Source organism: Miscanthus floridulus, chromosome 16 (assembly GCF_019320115.1).
Source record: "Miscanthus floridulus cultivar M001 chromosome 16, ASM1932011v1, whole genome shotgun sequence".
Taxonomy (NCBI): Eukaryota; Viridiplantae; Streptophyta; class Magnoliopsida; order Poales; family Poaceae; genus Miscanthus; species Miscanthus floridulus.
The window spans coordinates 72,360,462-72,366,461 of NC_089595.1; the positions used below are offsets into that span (position 1 = coordinate 72,360,462).

At 47.2% G+C, this 6,000-nt stretch overlaps 1 pseudogene; it reads left to right on the forward strand.

Moving 5' to 3' along the window:
- LOC136510826 (probable transmembrane GTPase FZO-like, chloroplastic) overlaps positions 1 to 4,810 on the forward strand; it is a 33,720-nt pseudogene extending 28,910 nt beyond the window's left edge.
- Positions 4,811 to 6,000: the final 1,190 nt, after the last annotated feature.

Below are 6,000 nucleotides of genomic sequence, written 5' to 3' on the forward strand. Positions count from 1 at the left end.
CAAAACAACAGAGGTGTTACACATACACAAATCATCGAAGTCCCAGAGGATGGGTCCCAACATCCTTAGAAAAGTGACGCCGAGGACCATGTCGTAGCCGTCAATTGGGATGGAGTAGCAGTCAATGGAGAAGTGTTCGTCAGCAATGCGAATGGCGACGTCCTTCGCGAGGCCACGGCAGGTCACGCGGTCATCGTTGGCGACGATGACCCCAGCACCCGGGCAGGGATGGAACTGAAGGCCCACGCGTCGGGCGACGTCGCCGCGCACAAAATTATGCGTGGACCCCGAATCCAAGAGCGCCACAAACTGCTCATTGCCAATCTGTATGTAGAGCTGAATGGTGTCCTCAGTCCGAATGCCCGTAATGGCGTTGAGCGAGATCATGGGGGCATCGGGGTTGAAGGGCGGCTGGGGCGCTGCTGCAGGTGCAGCTGGGTCCTCATCGGCGTCGTCTGGTTCCTCGACAAGGTAGTCTGATCCTCCAGATAAAAGAGTCGGGCACACTTGTGTCCGCGGACGTACTGCTCATCGCAGTTGTAGCATAGCCCCTGTTTGCGGCGTTCCGCCATCTCCTCAGGTGACAGCCGCTTGAATGGCCTTGTATTGACTGCTGGCGCGGAGGTAAGTGCTGGAGCAGTCCTCGCATTGCGGCGAGGCGGGCGGGCCGATGGCGCTGGCAGGGCGAGCGGTGCAGGCATATTCCGCCGCTCATACGCGCGTGCCAGCCGCATGGCCCGCTGGAGATCTTGCGGGTCGTGGAGCTCGACGTCGACGCGAATGTGGTCCGGAAGGCCCCCGGTGAACAGCTGAGCCTGCTGGTACGGCGAGAGGCGACCGGCGTGCGCCATGCGCGCCTGAAACGCATCCAGGTACGCATCCACCGATGATGTGAATGGTAGGCGTGCCAGGTCCGCCAAGTGATTGGTACTGAGCGGGGGTCTGAAGCGTTGATGACACAAGCGCTTGAACTCTTCCCACTCGGGCCGGCCGGCGTCACGTTCCAGAATTGTGTACCACATCTGGGCTGTGCCGGTGAGGTGGTAGGACGCGAGCCAGACCCAATCCGCGTGACGAGTCTGCTGGCCGCGGAAAAACTGCTCACACTTGAGCAGCCAGCCGAGCGGATCCTCCTTGCCGTCATAGGTGGGGAAGGACAGCTTATGGTAACGGGGGACAGCAGGGCTTTCCGGCTCCGGCGGCAGATAAGGCAGTGGCAGCGGCATGTGTATCGCGGCCGAAGGAGGCGGTGCAGTGACCCTTGCTCCTTGCATGATGGACGACAGGGAAGGCACGGGCGACGGCGAGTGTGGAAAAGCAATCTGGGTGATGGGAACCCCCGTAAATGGCGGCAGCGGCGGCAGAGACAGGGCACCGGCGATGGTGACTCCCGTGGTGGCCACTGGCGGTGCGGGAATTGGGAACTCCAAGATGGCTGGGCCCGACGCCGGCAACGCCGGAATTCCGCCGTAACCCGGCAGTCCGTACTGGAATAGCGGCTGCCCCGAAGACGAGGGCTGGCGCTCCACCGCAGCTAGACGCAAGGAGAGATCCCCCATCTGGCGTTGCATCGCGTAGATGGCTGTTGTCAAGGCATTGAATGCCTCGGTGGGCGATGCTGGGGTCGCGGATGGTGGGCTGAGCAGCGACGCTGTGGTTGCAACAAGTGGCGCGGAGGTGGTGAACACAGGGAATGCAGAGGTGGTAGAGGCAGCGGTGGCAGCGGCGGTGGTTGGAGCGACGGCAGCGGCGGACGGCCCAGGACCAGACATGGCTGATACCAGGTTGTTGGAACTTAGGGACCTGAGGGAGTAGGAGTGGGAGATGTGAGGCCTGGGCTTGAAACCCCGGCGACGAACTGGTGGCGCCGTGCTCGGCGCCTGGCTGGAAGCTCGATGACAATGGAAGACCGTGAACAGTAACGCCCGAGGGCCCAAGGTGAGATAAACTCAATCTCAGGCTTATCTTTATTCCTCTTGATTGTTTGACACTTATAACCAACTCAATAACTAACCTCTCCTAAATCTAAGGGCTAACAACTTAACTTAACAGAGTCCAACTGAAATAGCTCTCCTCCTAACTAATCTCCTATTGAACCGGCTGGAGCCCAGCCTGGCTCCCACGCCTGGTTCTGGCTGCCGCACCTCTGGTGCAAGGCCCAACTCCCTAGCCACTCGTCTTGTTTCGACGGTGGTATACCCTTCCTACCATAACACTGACTTGATTGATTAATTCTGCAATTCGCTGGTTACCTCCCACAATATCATATACTTTACAAGGATCATCATCTGGGCAGTCTGCGCACCCACCTTCGTCTTTTAGATATTCCATTAATAGAACTGGGATTTTCAGGTGTATGTAGTAAGCAATCTCGAACACGGTATGTAGTAAGGAACCACATGGCCACCTCATAACAGGTCTAAACCGTTTAAGCAATTCATTTAATTCAGTTTACCCATTTTGCAGCATGGTTAATATTTTTTATAGCTCTCATAATGAGTACTTCTCTTTTTTGATACATTATTATGTTATTATTATTTTTTTGCACGTTCTGTTCTAAAGTAAATTTAATGGAACTATACATGGTTTATATCATCAGAAAAACTATACTTTTCTGAACTCATTTCGCAAAAACTTTGCTTATATATCACAAAACTGCACTTTTTGTAAAATAGTTGGGTATCAACTGACATCCACACAGGTGGAGCTCATTAATCATCCAAGCAGATGCTGTCGTACATATGGGACTGAGATGTCAATTGATGTCCAAACTAACGGAATTAGCGAAAAGGTTTAGTTTTGTGATAATAAGTGCAAAAGCAGTTCTTTGCAGTTGACTAAAGTATGAGTAATTTTGTGATAATAGAGACCGCATAATATAGTTATCTGAAATTTGCTCGATATTCTAGCTATTTGCTTTACCATGCTTATCTATCCATTTTATCAGCAAAAGTCCTTTCTTTTGTTAGAATTTGCTAGGTGACTACTCAACATGGTTGAGTTCTAGCAATGCCCGTGAAGCAAAAGTTTATTTGGAGTGTTTCTGTGAAAGATGGGATGCACTGGTTGCTCCGGAGGAAAGGGTTCTGTTAGATCCAAATGGGCTTGTTAATGAAAGTGAGAAACTCACCGCAAAGGCACTGGATGGCTTCAATGCCAGTGCTGCTGCCAAGGTTTTTGAAGAGGAAATCCGAGAAGTGGTATGCCTATTAATGGCCTTGATTTCCTTATGTCAATTGATATGTTTCAAATCTATGCTTTGTCACCCCTAAAAAGTATTGAGGCTCTAATTACAAGTAATACAACACACCTCTTAGCCTTTAGGGAAGATGTGGAAATTTCATTATAGGTACTAAATGGTAAATGCCTTTGCCTTGATAATAGGCCAAGAAAAGCCCTTGTGAAATCTGTAGTTTTCCGTTGCCCTTGTCAGTCTGTTACATGAATATTTAAGTGGTCAAGCTTCCTGCTGATACCTTTCTAGATGATGAACTAATTGAGCCCTGAAGGAAAACTTAGTAGAATTCAGTGCATTTGATCGTATGTGGTCATGTGGAACATTTGAATACACACCTTACAAATGCATTCCCTGTCGATTGAAGTAGACCGGGAGGGATTTAGGGGGAAATTAGTCCATTTCCCTCTTCAATCTGCAAAGAATATACATGTGCTGGGAATTGGAATGTAAGAATAGCCAAAGCATTCAGCGCTTCACAATATTTTAGGTTTAACAGAATACAATATTTTAAGTTTTGTAATATATCTGAGTGCAGAGTGCATGCCTAGACTTGTAACCACGGCTGCTTTGTTTGTCCTTGTTTTCGCGTTTTGTTTTTTTACTTCTGAGCTTAGCTATTGCATGTGAAGGCTTTTGGAACATTTGGAGGGCTAGGTATTGCTGGACTGTCAGCTTCTCTTTTGACATCTGTTTTGTCAACTACTCTTGAAGATCTTCTTGCTCTTGCTCTCTGCTCAGCTGGCGGGTAATTCAGTAATTGATAACTGGTGCATCATTCTTTAGCAAATCTTTTGACATTGAAATGGGACGGTTGATGTGTAACCATTTTGATTTGTCCTTCTTCAGGTTTTTTGTTTTATCAAGTTTCCCTGGTCGACGGAAGCTTGCAATAGAGAAGGTTAACAAGGCTGCCGATGAACTCTCTCGAAAAGTTGATGAAGCTATCCAAAAGGATATCTCACAGAGTGCTACTAACCTAATCCGCTTTGTTGAGGTTATCAGCAAACCGTACCAGGAAGCATGTCAGCGGAAAATAGATTGGTTACAGGGAGTTCAGGGTGAGCTATCTGCTATCGAGGGTAAGCTCCAAACTTTGAAAGTTGAAATCCAAAATCTTCATGGATCGTGAGGTCTCAGTACACCTTGCTTATTTGCAATTAATTCTTTGGATGGATATACTAATCATTTTTTGTTGGTTTATGCTGCATCGTGATGAAGGGCGGGCCTGGTGCAAGCGGTAGAGTCTTACTGCCTGTGACCGGAAGGTCCCGGGTTCGAGTCGCGGTCTCCTCGCATTGCACAGGCGAGGGTAAGGCTTGCCACTGACACCCTTCCCTAGACCCCGCACAGAGCGGAAGCTCTCTACACTGGGTACGCCCTTTTTTTATACTGCATCGTGATGTAGACGTAGTGCCTTTGCCGTATATGACAGTCTGTAAGTGTGATGTGCATTGTAAATTCAGAACAAGTGATAAACTGGGTATCAACTGTCACATGATAATTGCTCGCCCTGAGAATTGAGAAGGTTGTTTTAAAAACCTTTTTGATAATCCTGACAATTGCTTACACGAAGTTTTGAGCTTCGCCCGGGCTCTATTCGAGTGCTGGTCCGCTGCTGCTCGGTACACACTAGCTACACACACCAAGGCCTACAATGACAGGAGAGCTTTGCAAGAATTTTGACTAGCTGCGAGGTGAGCACAAAGTGAACTAATCCTTGGCCTTTTCTGTTAGTGCGTTGCTGCAGAGTACATGTAGGTAGCATAGTCAAATATACTCAAATCCATGCAAATTGTCGCACAACTCTCCTCCCATTGGAGGCCTTATTACAAATATAATAGTGCAGTGGCTTTTGACGCTATGTTTATTCTTCCTTTCACTGCAATGTCTCAGGTACATGCATTTTCAGATAGATACCGTACCTGGGCATTGTATGGTGGATGAGAAATGGACTTATTCTCTAGCACAATGTAATTAACAAGGAGTTGATTTTCGAGGTACCAATTTAATCTTGTACCACGGTGATGGACGGATCATTGAAATTTGCGCCATATTCTGTTGAAAAAATTTCTTGGTCCTTCAAATGACACTATAAAATTGATGCTCATGTATAATGCCACTGCTTTTGAAATACACGACTGAATAAAATAATGAACACAACCATTCGCAAAAGCAATGGCGCATGAAAGGACTTTGATTTTGTAGTGGCATTTCCGGATTGGAATCTTTTTTTAAGTAATGAATCATTCTACTTTTGATGAAAGCAATATCGGACGTCACCAAATACTCTAAAGACATAACACAGTATATTAAAAAAACTTCCGGCGAACTCTAGTAGCAAAGTCAAATCCACACAAATTCTCGTAAACTTCTCCCATTGGAGGCCTGATTACAGTAAGGGAGTGATTTTGGGTGGTCAGTTTGTCTTCCTTCCACTGCTCCTTGTTTGACACGAGTCCATCGCAAGGATGGTGGACATGGATGAAGTTTATATATGAGAATTATACTAAGCTTTATCTAGGAATTTTCTATCACAGTATCACCTAATTAACAAACAGTTGATTTTTCAAGGTACAGAAACTAGACTAGTACGTATGGTGGTGGATGGACTTGATTTTTGTTCTATGCGCCACTGGAAAAATTCCCTGATATAAGAAATCACACAGCAAAATTGATGTCTGCATATTCGCCAATGCTGTCTTTCTTCTAAAATATGGTGGATCATCAATAAATAAAAGAATAGGACCATTTGCACAAGCTGT